At 35.5% G+C, this 14,208-nt stretch overlaps 1 protein-coding gene across 23 annotated transcripts in view; it reads left to right on the forward strand.

The window, feature by feature from the left end:
* LOC139810542 (CUGBP Elav-like family member 1-A) overlaps positions 1-14,208 on the forward strand; it is a 497,386-nt gene that overhangs the window by 461,304 nt on the left and 21,874 nt on the right. The window lies entirely within an intron of this gene.

Consider the following 14,208-nt stretch of genomic DNA (forward strand, 5'->3'; position numbering starts at 1 on the left):
ATTACTGGCATGCTAACTTTATCTCGCATGTAAAAATTTTGATCTATTTCCAGCATTTTATCACTATTTTCGTGCTATGTGATTTTAGTAAAGCAATCATGTAAAAACATCTGATAGTGCACTCGAAGGGACATTTATCTTGATGTATTCGAAGGCAATGTATTTGTATGTATATAGTGTATAGTATAGTATATTGGTTATCTTTAAATAGGTCATCCTTGATGAAGATTTGCTAAATATAGAAATACCAGTCATCTAGCAGCGATAACAGTTAATGAACTCGCGTTTAAGTCGACCGTGACATGCACCGATCTTTAGGTATTTGCGGTCTTTAATTCTTACATATATTTGCGTCGTATATCGTAAACTACGCAATAATCTAAATTTTCTTTGACACTTATGTTTTAGATTATTACTTTAAATATTTTATACTTTATATTTATTACTTTAAATATTTTATATTAAGTGTTCTATTCTAATGTTATTGCGTAATTTATTGCTAAATGTGTTGCCGATTTGAAGATATTGCCTATCTTAAGCAATATCTTAAGCGAAATCTATAATACACATAACTTGTATAGATTTTATTTTCCCAATAGCTCCCAATGTGAATAAACGAACGTACAAGCATGAGATAGGTTGTCATATGTTTGCAATTATTAGAATTTGCTCTTTGTTCTTAAATTTAAATGCACGATGCAAATACGAGCGTATATCATAAGCATGGCATATTTACTGCGTGGCGTGGAAGTATAACTTTTATATTTTTGCAAAGAAAATTAGAACCCATAAAAGTTAAACATAAAATTAATGCAGAACGCATAAAAATCAATGAAATTCAAATCAACTGTGTATCAGTCTCGCCTCTTCCTGGCATCGTCTCTGTTTCCTGGCCCCATAGTTGCGCCCACAGGCACGTAGCAACTAATAACTAGAAATTACACGAGAGCCTGGCGTGGATGTTCATTTGATCGACCCAATAACGAATACCCGGCATTTCAACTCGGCCGCCAACGTTTCGCGATCACGGTCGCGTAAACACGGCACAACCCGCTCGTTCGTAACGCAGTACGCGCAAATTGCAGGCGAGCGCGATGGCTACCGTCAGACCTAGTTTACCCGATCAAATTGCAATGGTGCGCGATTGAAAACGGGTGAAGGCCGCATTAACGTCAGGACGTTAATTATCCTCGCATTGTTGTGTCGAGAAAAAGTTCCTCGAGGGTGTCGGCATCAGTATTGCGCGCGCGCACGTTTACACACACGTCATCTTCGTTACGCAAATATATAATCCTTCTGCCGCGTAACATCGGCTGATGGAAGGAACTGCAGCCTTAGCTGACGCGATGATGCCAACCTTGAAATGAACAACAGTACGTGTTGCTTTTCCTCTGTGTTCTCCTTGCTTAGGCTGGTGTGAAATTCCAGGATACACGCGGTGTATTATCGCGCGCCGTTTATTCAGGGCTGCATCGCTCTGCAGGCCGGGTACTTTACGTTGCGTCGACGTAAATTAATCTGTGGTTAATTAATTTCCCTTCTCAGTCTATGCCATAAGCAGAGCCGCAATGTGAAAAGAGACATTCAGTCATCAATCAAATTCGGCCAATGACTTCATGTTATATACTTATGGCGCGGATGTTCTTTGAGCACGGTTTAAAATAATTGAATTTATCACTGTGCTAAATCTTTAAGGAAATCTTTCTGTATTGTTTCCTGAGAATCATCGCTCATTGTTTCAACACGGCAGGAATCTTAGACTCGATGAAGGTTGAATTTTCGAATATTTCACAGCCAGAAGGTATTGCTCCAAAATTAATGTAGGCAATTTTTCGAACAGCTATTCAGTTCGAGAAGGATCTCACTGTAGAATGATATTCCGTAACGCAATGCAGTTAGTTTACGCGTTGCGGGATTTTATACGTTCCGAAAATAGCCGAGTGCGGTAATCATGAATCGTTGTTTCGCGGAAGGCAATCATTCCGTTCTATCTGCACAAACCGCGTGTAACCGCGCGAATTGTTCCTTTTTTTTTTTTCATTCGATGATTCCAGAATTCGCGGTGGATCGCGTTCGGACTGTGCTACATACGAGGCGCGCGAGATTGGCGGTCTATCCTTGAACATTCGTTCATAATAACGCTGTTTTCAACCTGTGCAAAACAACGCCCTGCAGGCAACTTGCGTAACGCTGGCGCGCGAAACATAGACGTGATCTCGGCAAACGACAATTCGCAGAACAATTATAAGAATACCGCGCCTGAATACCGATGACTTTCTGATGTCCAGAAATGCCGCGTTTATTATTTTTAATCGCTTTTTTCATACTAATAATTATATGAAAAAATCTCACAAATTTAATTTATATGCAATCTATTAAAGATATTGCTAAATAAAATATGAGACATCTAAAATATTGTTTTTATATTTTATTTTTATCAATGATACAACTCTCACCAATATATCTTCAACTATCTCCATATGTCGCATATAAGTTAAGAAAAAATTTATGAAATTTTACATTTTGCTAATAATCATAATGTTAACATTTTTGCACATATTAATTGAAATGCTGCGTAAAAATGTATGAAGTATGCATAAGAGAATTCTTTCTTTGACGTAAAGCACTGCTACTTCTGGCGGAACAAGAAAAATGTAGGTCAAAAATATTTAAAAATCGGGCAACTCAAAGAGCAGCGAAACATATTGAAGAAACTTGCGACATTTTTCCATACCTATCTACGCGATGCATCGCGGGAATCGCGTTTGAAGTCACGACGAAACCGTATCCTTCAAAGGTATGTCGAGTTTTAATGATTGCTGCGGAGCAAAGTATATTCGCGGTATGTAAACGATATTCCAAAGTAATTTTAGTCGTCACGAGTAAAATTGGTAGCCGTACCGGTCTCGATATTAAAAATGTTATATGGAAAGGACTTTGTATATTCCCTTGAAATATATTTAAGATACTCGCATTTCATAAGTGAACATGCGTAACTCTATTTCATCTAAATGACATTAATTTTAATGAAATTTATTCGAAGAAGCAACATGATATCACAAAGATGGAAATTCACTTCGATTATTCTGATCTAATTTAATGTAATTTAGCAGATTGAAGATGAAAGTGATAATAAACGAATCACATTAACAATATGAAGACTGAAATTGTCAGTAATTACTTTTCAAAACTTTGCAGAAATTAATCTTCATTTTTCTTTATAAAAATGAAGAAATAATTTCTTATAGAAGCTTTCTTTATATCTTGAATTTTTCAAATCTGACTACACACAAGTCTGTATGCACAGATCTGCCTTAATCGCGGGAGTAAATAAGAAAAATATTGAAATAATTCTCTGGTCGACGGAATATCGGCGGGTAGCGGGTAGGTCGACGATAGCGATGGCACGAGTCTCGAAAAGAAGAAGCAGCGCGCACGAAGGGAACCTCAGATCATATATCTAAAGAGAGAACATTTTCCCTCGGAGGTGGAGCATGGGGATTTCACTTGAGGGAACCTCGGCGATACTAACGAGTCGTTTCAGTCGAGTCGGAGAGTCCGCTCGGGACGAGCTTTTCTCTCCTGTCTTGCACGGCGAGACGGACGGTTTCGCAGAAACCGGCGGCCATCCGGTTGCGCAAGAGAGGATTGCGATTATTCTTCGGTTAGGTTCTCGGCTCGTTGCCGTATGCTCCGGCACTACGGTACCGTACGACGGCACAGCCGTATATGCCGTCGTGCACAGTTGTGCACACAGCTATGCACGGAACGGCTACCTGTAGTAATTCATTTACCGGCTTGATATTTAGCCTCGGATGCACTGAACGCATGATTATTGAAGCATATCCGAAAAGTTATAGGTAAAAAAATAATAAATATATAAAAAATGTTGTTTAAACATATTTATTCTTCGACTCACTCTTTAAATTTGATTAGCTTTATCATAAATTTAACAAATAGATATTTAATAAACAAGTTTTACTCGTTATTTATTTAATTTGCAATTGAAAATTATCTCGATTGAGTCAAACAGCTTTTTAATTACCTATACATTTCGCCAAATTAGTTTTAATTATGACGATTATTGTTGCGAAATATTTTACAGTTAATACATGAATACATAATTTTATAGACGACATGCGTATATTGTCGTATTATTTGTCGTGTAATATACGTAAAATTATTTGAGCGTGAGAGGTTTTAAACTGTCGCTTAGAGGTCTCAACAGACATAAATGCGGCACGTAGTGTCGCCACGCCGTTATCTTCCGACTGCAATATAGGCGCGTACCTCCTCGTCCGTCGTGCCGTTGCGAAAGCAACTTTACGCGACTTATTTTCAACGTGCTCATTTACGCCGCGTGTGTTCGCCCGCCCGCGAAGAATATTAGCTTCCACGTCGAGTGAATTCATACCTACCTATGTTGCTGCGATGCATTACATTCCGACTTTATGCAAGAATTTATATTACAGCTATGTAACGTAACAGCACCGAATTTCTGTATATGTATAACCGTATGATTCTGGGTAATTAATTGCTCGTAGACAATGCTTGTCCATCACGTTGTATGTAAATTTTTTTTATAATCTTCTATAACCGTCTTACAAATTAAAAGTTTGGTAAATTTTCACGTGTTATCGTGGTAATTTGTTATGCATTGACTTTATAATCTCGGAATTCTAAAAAAAAATTACAAGCTATAATACAAGTACTTTATTGCAGGACAGAATATATCTTTGAATAATTACATGTGATAAAATATAATTGTAAATTTATATTAATGACGTCAGTGGGTAAAATTGTGTTCAAGAAAACAGATATGATTTATTACAAATCGTTGGTCATAGATACGTACGTCGATCAAAGTTGCAGTAGAGAACCGTAAAAGGCAATAGAGGATTGTATAACATTCGGACTCTGTATTTAAACTTTTTCTTTTTTTGCTAGGTACTGAACCTTGGATATCTTGCATATGCATTAATGATAATTTATAACAAAATGTTAAAGATCATAGAACCATGCAAATTTATTCAGATGATTATGTTAATTTGATTTTAATTTAGCTTGAATAATTATTCTAACATTATTTGCGTTCCATGATGAACGTAATTATACAATAATAAAAGTATATTTTCGTTGTTCATTTTACGTATGACAAAAAGATATTTTGTTGGTGCTGCATTATTAATATTTCTGTAAAAAAATACAGAGACAACGGAGGAAGCGCTTTCGACACGTTTGCGATTCTTGATGATAGCGTGTATATCTTGCGTGCAACTTGGCAACGCGTCGATGTGCCTATTGCGGCAACTAGAAAACGATTACGGTTAAACGTGTCGAGTAATTACACGATTATCAGGACTACCGATGATTACCGGCAATCGAGGCGTTCAAGTTCTTGCTTCGTAGCTTGCAATTTTATGGCGTGAGCAAAATGCGAAATGAAGAACGAAGATCTCGAAGGTCGTGAGTGACCCGCAAGACCGGTGCTATTCTCACGACAATTTCATTTTGAGAAGAACGTAGTCGCTGACCCGCGTTTTACATATTCATACGAGTTTTGCATAGCAACATGCATATGATAAGTAAGCAGTAGTCGGGGATTAGTGTCCACTGCGTGTCCGCATGATCCTACAGACGTAATAACAGCTGAAAGAACTTTGGCTAAAACAATCATTGCACTTGTAGGAAAAACGTGGGATGTCAATTATTTTAATAAAAGTGAAAAGAAACATTGTCTCCTTTCATTAAAGTATATTTTTAAATTTACGACAATTGTAGATTTCAGTTATCATTTATAACTGATATTTTTTTCTATTATAATATGATAATTTTTCGTGTCTTTCGATGCGAGACTAGTTTCTATTGTAAGCAAACATCTCATTTGTCATTACATGTAATACACTCTTTATTACTTTATTTCAAGAATTTAATACATTTAAAAAGTTAAAGTTAAGTAATTAGTCAAATTTGAATAATTTCAGTTTGTATTTGTTAAATTGTTGAAAGTAAATCTTATATTGGAAAGAATTTAAAAGACATGTAAATAATAGTCTCTAAGACAAGTGACATACATTTTTCCTAGGCGTGTCATGTATGATTTGATCAAACGTCAATGTGTGATTAGATTTTCATGACCGTAAATAATCGATGCTGATATTTTGCATAGAGATCGGATAATGACGTAAATATTAATTATTATGCAAATCTCTGCTAAGATATCGAGGTTGTAACTCCATTCTCTTTAGAAACTCGTTTATTCTTTTACAATGTCAACTATAAAAAAGATCCTATTAAACTTACTATCATTACAAATGTAAATTTTGTTTCAGTATTAATGCTACTTGTATTACTTGTATAACTTGTATTATTACTCGTATTGAATAAATTTATATTTGTATTGGAGAAATTAAAATAAATCAAATTTATGTAAATTAAGTTTGCAACGGGAAAATTTGTTCATAACATAATATGTACATCAAAAGCGAGAATTCTGTCACGGATTTAATTTACGTCAAAATACGTTTGTATATTTATTATTTTCAAAAGAATCTCATGTATCCTGTATCCGATACGATAAATAGAAATTAATTAACAGTTGCATTGATAATATTTGATAATATTGCGTAACTAGCGCATTTCACTTTTTCTTCCAAGTATATACTCCTACTCATAAAAACGTATTATTTTAGAAAAGATAAATTTTTCAGTTTGACGAAGAACAATGATGAGGGAGATGCAAAATAATATATGAAACAAACGTATCTGAAACAAAACATATAGCTGTAAATCAGTTGGAGATCGGTAAAAGAAAGTAGGTCACAAAAAATTATTTCAGTATCCGAGAAATCGTCTTTGTTGAAGCCCTTGAAAGTAGGTGATTCCGTATGCGAAGAACGTTTCGGGGTTTCGTCAGGTAAAAAGAACCGGGCAAATCTACATGTGCTGACGATTTTATGAGTATAGGAGTATATACTTGGAAGAAAAAGTGAAATGCGCTAGTTACGCAATATTATCAAATATTATAATACGTAAAGTTTGAAACAAGCAAGATTTATAGTACGTATCTTGAAATATAATTTATATAATAATATAATTAGATAATATAATTGTAGTACAATTAAATAGTATTTTATAGTATAATTTGAATAAATAATTATAAAAACAAATTTGAAGCATTTAAAACAATATAATAAAGTACAACATGAAATTTAAAACATTATTTTTAATGTGTAATTAAAAAAATTTTACTATTTGTTTTAAATTCTCTTTAATTTTAAGTAATATTATTTTAAATCATATTAATAGAGATTGTTTCTAATAAAAAAATATAATATAAAGAGAAACTCTCTTGCGAAAAGAAAAAGCGGACGTCTTTAAGAAAGAAGTTAGCTGCGCGAGGGAGCGGTAAGCAGAACGAACTGTATGTCGAAAAGAGGGAGTCTTTTCCGGTGAAAGGACGTGCAAGCTAGAGGACAAGGATAGCATATAATATGGCTTTGACCGCAGGAACCAACCGGAAGCGCAACACGAGACACCGGATCCCATACAAATGCCCAATTAATGTACCCGCTTATGGGTCTTCATAGTCTGCTGGGGATAACGCGGTACTGGTGAACTTCATCTACTATTCCGACGTGTATGAGGCATCATTCGTATCCTTCGTATATACGTCCTTAACGATGGTGATACTTGGCGCTCGCAGTCGCGATTCACGATTTATGGCGTCATTTGTTCTCACTGGCGGTTGTGCGATCGCGAGGAAGATATTTGGTGGTCACGAGGGTGACAAGGGTTTCAACGAAATGTATGCAGTCTCCGGTAGAGGATTCATAATGGGAATTTAGCTCTTTCAAAGCTTTGCGAAATGTTCATTCTGACAAAATTAGTTTTGCTTGCTCACTTACAAAAATTTCTTGAAGAGAACTTCTTTTTTTTTTTGTTCTCTCTATTCACACGAATTCTCCTATTTAGAGCTGAATATACATATTTAACCACTTTGTCTCTTTGTATCGTTTCAATATTTATTTTATAAGAAACTTGATATCGCTTTCAAAGTGGAAAGAATCAAGTTAAGCACACTCATGTGATAGTAAATGTGCTATGGAATAGAATGGGGACTTTAATGTAATTGTGTTACGCGCGGTTGAAATGAAAAATATAATACTCTGGTTTCCCAGCAAATAATTTAAACGGAAATGAGGACAGTTATGCAGGCTCCGCTATGCATATGCTAAGACAGTTTCGTTCGCAGGTGCCTTCTCTAACTGGCTCGTTTATCACTGTCTACGTATTAATCACTGTGACAGGATTGGTTTGTATTTTCATTGGACTGCAAGTTCATATCACTGCACGATGACTACTGTCCGTAAATGTCGCTCCATAAAATAGAACAATAATTGTCACCTTTGTAATCTCGTGCATCATAAAGCGTAAGTTACCGTCTTATTATTGCAACCGTCAAAGTGCTAATCGGAATTCCAAGCTGTCTATAAATCGCTACTCTATGTCTGACGTCATTTCCTGTGAACTTCGTCAGCGACATACTAATGACCGCATAATTGTGACCGAACGCGATATGGATACACCTGTCGGTGCATCGGCTGCCAGATTGGCTTCGAGATGTGTGAATTTCTTTCAATTCCCGATTTAATAATTTATTCTTAGATACCTAATCATAATTCATCAGCATTTTTATCTATAGATTCTCGTTTTTTTTTTATTTTATTCAAAAACTTTACATCTATTTTTTTTTTTTTAATTCTTTCTCTACAGATATTTATCTTCATATAGCTAAAGATTTAGGAACACAGTTTCACAGATAACTAATTCTGTAGATCATTCTATGGATAGAAAGCGGTGCATTCGGCATATGCGAACGTGGCAATTGAATTAACGTAGTCAATTCTCGTTTCTTAAAACGCGGCGCGTGGCCTAAAAGCCGTAGTGTTAAGAGGGCAAGAATATTCCTGGCGAGACTATATGCTACACAGTGAATACGAAACCAGCAATGAGACAAATCTAATCCTCCTTAGTCGGTGGCAAGAGGCCAGTTTTAATGATTATTAATAATCAGTATTCATAGAGCGGCAAACGATTACGCTACTCGAGAAAAATGTTTTTAATTAAAACTCACGTTTTGTAAACTTTCTTTCCTTCGAATAGCTTTAGGTACAGCCGCAAAAAGTCACCATAAGAGATATAATCTCGAGATATGTTTCGCAGATATTCGAGCAAGCTTTCAAGTGAACGTCTCGAATTTAAATCAACTGGCCGAGTTAACAAGAATTTGTTAAAAATATTCTAATAATTTTATTTTAGTGCTTTTAAATTTATTTCGTGCATTTCAAATTTTTATTTATATAATATAAAATATTTATTGTAATTTTAAATACACTGAAAAAAAGTTATTAACTGGACTAAATATTTTCAACTGATTATTATTTTTTTAATTGAAATATTTAAGTATTTGAATCAAATTACATCATGTTAGATTTAACATGTCGTATTTAATTTAAATACATAAATATTTTAATTTAAAAAATAATAATTAGTTGAAAATATTTAGTAGGTTAGTAACTTTTGTCTCAGTGTAATAATCGAAAAGTGGAAAATTCTATTCCGTCAGAGTTTTTGTGTAATCCGAGATTTCAATCTTGGAATTTATATGGTTGAGTTTTTAGTATACTGACATTTCTAATATCTATACATCAGATAGTTTTATATCATACCGATTACGCGTATTAGATACGCGTAATCGTGTATTAGATACGTATTAAATCATATTTGATTATGCAAATCTTTATTGAAAATAATTCTCCTCGAACAATTAAGGATATTATTACTTTCGCAACATTCTTAATTTTGAAGTTTTATTCGGATATAATAATTCAGAAATCTTTATTGACAAATGAAGCATTGGTCCTAGAAGACGAGCTTTGACGGAAATCAAAGTGTACGCTACGCTTCCGGCGATGCGTATCGTGCAGCGACTCGTTCTTCTGCCGCGCATCTCGAAAAGGCACATCGAAATGTTTCCCAACGAAATTCCGGGGTTCCCTCGCTTTTGCATGCACGATCCTAATCTCGCGTTGGTCTTTTTCTTGCCGGCCTGTAAGAGCGTCGGTTCATTCGCAACGTCTCGCGCTTCGATGCATCGTACCGCGAAAAAAAAGCGAAATCGAGTATAAGGAATAACGGCGTGGAAGGTTGCCGGTTGCATATCGGAGCACGAGGATCGATTTGAGGATGCCTGGCTCGGAAATTCGTTGGAAAACTTATCACGTTTCGCAGGCTGGCGATTTAATTGCCCAAGTTGTGAATGAGATGCATAGAAGGAGATCAAATCGAACGCAACCGACCGCATTAGCCACCAGCTGGCCACAAGCATTTCGTTTGTGAAAGTCAGACACCTGTTTGTATCGAATAAACGCTTCCTCGCATCCGCGAGGAGTGTAAATTATCATTAACACCGACTAATCTCACGGAACTTACCCTACGAATAATATACTTTTCACCACGTGGGACTTGCGTGAGCGACATTTATTTAGCAATAATTTTCCGATGGACTTTGAGAACGAAAATTATTTGATATGATTTATATGATATTTTTATCACATGTAAGTATATTATAAGTCACGTTTATTTTATTCGACACTTATAAGATTATATCCTGTGCGAACAATAAAGATATAAAAATCTACTTGTTATTTTAAATTTTATTATGTAAAAATTTTAGATCGGTTAAATATAGAGTTGAATATTAAACAGTATTTGAGTTTTTATGTACATGAAGATATTATACGCGTTGTATCTTTCAAAATTATAATCAATAATCGATAAGTTGTGCCATGCATAAAAAGCTGCATGTCACTTGCAATTTACAATGACTTTTGTATTATTGTTTGCTCATTATACAAATCTTATAATGCTCGATCGATAGAATATGCGCAATACTTTGATACACGTATTTCGCGACGACGACGTGTTGCAGACATCCTAACGGAATATTCGGTGCGATGCAAACATTCCGGCAGGCGCGATCTGCATCTCATATCCGACTGCATGATCCGACGTTGCGTCGTATCTAGTTTGCACGTGAATTACATTACAAATGCAGTTACAGAGACCAGTACCTCTGTATCGCGCTCTCATTTTATTTCCACGTTAATAGCCTCACGTCCAAATGTGATTACAATAAGCTCGACATTACCCCGATGGCACAATAGGAGAAGCATTACCCAGAATTAGTAATATATATGCATATATTGTTTTGTACGGAATATGTATAGAATCCCTATGAAATTAGCACCTATTTTCAAAATTTCAATATAATTGATATTATAGGATCTTGACTTTCTCCAATAATTCTAAAGTTGCTGATACATTTGAAAAAGTCTTTTCACGCGCGATTAGGTAAATGTAAATTTGAAGATATGGGGTGCCTACTTTATATATTTATTACACAAAAATTGTCTCTAACTTAGCACTTTGAAACAAATTTTGATTACAGCAAATCACTTCAAATTTAACAAGACGATTGATTTTGAAAAATATCTTATTTCTTGCTTTATCGTTTCTCGGTTTTTCTCACATTTTTTACTAGCTGCTCAAAAAAATCTCTCTTACAATCTACTCGACCAATAATTTGTGTGATTTCCTTTTTCTTATCAATTACTGCACATATTATTTTCGTATATGTGAATTAAATGTGATGATATATTTTACTAAGAGACACACACACAGTTCGGATCTCTCCTCTTTATTTTCTGTCTGACTACGACTCCACCCTTAATCGATCTCGGAATACTCGATACGTTGACCTTCGTATACGCGGGTAATATCCGCCCCTTCTGGTCGCAACGGGCGGAAAATTTCGGTCCGTTTAGAAGGAAAAGGGAAGGGCATAAACCAGCACCTTCGGTATTTAATAAACATTCCGCGAAAGCCGCAGTTCCGCTGGAACGCAAGAGAGGATGAGGGAGGGAGGAGAATTTGTCTTCCGCCCCCCCAGCCGCCGGCTGCCTTTTTACACCGTATTTTCCTCGGGAAGGGAAAGGGCTTAAAATTTTCATTCGATTTCCGCGGGAAATCCGATCCGTCGTTGGCAACCGCGGGTATCCGGTCGCTAGGGGCTGCGAAATTAATTAAATCGTTAACTGCGGACGAGTTTGCCATAGTCTGGACCGATATATCCAGCGCTTTTCTCGTCCTTTCTCTGCTCTTCCCCGCGGCATGGATCAACCTCTCCATGGGTGAACTCTCCTTGATTCTCGGGTCTCAGTACATTTTTTTGGCATTTTCTTTTTTCGGACGTTTCGGTCAGACACAACCCCTTAAATGCGACTTGTTAAACGCAAAGGGGATCATTGTTATATAGGGAGTTTTCATCCGGATGGATTGAATTGATGCAACAGACAAATTTTCCAATCAAAGGGCTTTACTTTAGGATTTACTATTGCTGGAAAACCGGTATTGCCGTGACAGTATCACTGCTGCAAAATAACGTCAAAATGATCGGGAATGATAGGCATATAAAGCTAATGTTATAACTTTTATACAAGAATTTATTATAAAAATAAATTATTATTATCTACATATGTAATATCAAATTTCAAAGCAGTTTATACGATTAAATTTATATTATTTATTAATACAAGAATTTGTTATACAAGTAAATTATTATTGTTGTCGCTGTAATAACGAATTTCAAAGTATATTTTATATTATCGATATCTCTTCTATTCTGTTATACAGCAAGCATTACAAAAGTCACGGCATTATTTATCAGTATTATGGGCCATAATTATTTGCACATAAAGCGCATTGGTGATTTCCGGAAACATGATCATACGCAATCGTATAGCGTATGAATTTGATATCAAAACTTCTATAGATACATTGCGCGCACTATAAATCGATGTATGCTAGATTTCAATTCGCACTAATATGGCGCATAGCTCGCGAAACGTAGCATCGGTGTTCCTTTGATAACGCGCGAATTGGATTGCAACATTTGACAGGGAGCCACAATTTTCACATATTAATGCTCGTCATGTTTAGACCTCTTATTAGCCGGCGAATTTGCATAGTTCGATATTAATATTAATATATTAGTTTGTATTAGTTTATATTATTAGGGCACCGAAATATTAATTAATATGACGCGAGTCGCTGTTGCATATCTATAATGCTCATGCAGCATTTATACAAAAATAAGTACTTAGACACGATGAAAATACTGGTTTAATCTTTATCGAAAAAAAATATATAGGTCGCACAAGTGAAATAACTCGCAATTGTAATTGTACCTAATACGTCAAACTTCATATACAATGCACAAAATTTGAATTATTTCGATTTTCTTAATACGCGTCACGCAGAGATAAGCGCGGTGCATTAACACCAAGAAGATTCACAGGAGAATTGAATACGTGTGACGGGGGATGAGAGAAACGAGGATAAACTTGAGAGATATATCCGAGTATTTTGCCTAGCCTATCCCTCGCGACGCCGAATTTACATAAGCGGCTTTTCTCTGGGCGAAGCTTTTCTCCCGGTCCTAAACAAATATTGACCAGGTCGCCTCTTCCAGTGGTCGGTGCCATCGTCAAATGGCCCATAGCTAGCCACCGTCCGCATTATCCGTAAACGCTTATTAAACGGTGGGCGAGATGGGAAATCATGATGTCACTCCGCGACCTCGACTCGAGACGACGTGAGTCAAAGTTTAAGCACGACGTCATACAAAACACTCGTTTTCTTTTTTTTTTTTTTTTTTATTAATTGATTCCGTTTCTCGTAGAGAGATCGTCGAGAATATTAGATGACGATTGTTAGTTTTTAATCTGCAGAACATTTAATCCTTTATAAATGATGGTTGAATGCCATTTATAAAATTTTAATAAGTTTGCTCAGATAACCAGAACTTGATATAAAAATAGCGAAATTATTAGTCTTGCATAACGCTTATTCTTCTCATGTTCAATAATTCTTATTTTTTTAATCTTATGCAAACTTTACTACCATAATGACATACTGAAAATGCCGAGTGCTACTTATGAAATAATCAATCATTCTGACTGTCATAGTCGTCGTAAACTTAAAGAATAGAGAGAAAAAGTAGTGAAGTTTATATCATTCGATCGTCTGTAATAATTCAAAAAAATACATAACCATAAAATATCAATTAAATTAAAATACCCAGTT

The sequence above is a fragment of the Temnothorax longispinosus genome, chromosome 3 (assembly GCF_030848805.1).
Source record: "Temnothorax longispinosus isolate EJ_2023e chromosome 3, Tlon_JGU_v1, whole genome shotgun sequence".
In the NCBI taxonomy this organism is placed as follows: Eukaryota; Metazoa; Arthropoda; class Insecta; order Hymenoptera; family Formicidae; genus Temnothorax; species Temnothorax longispinosus.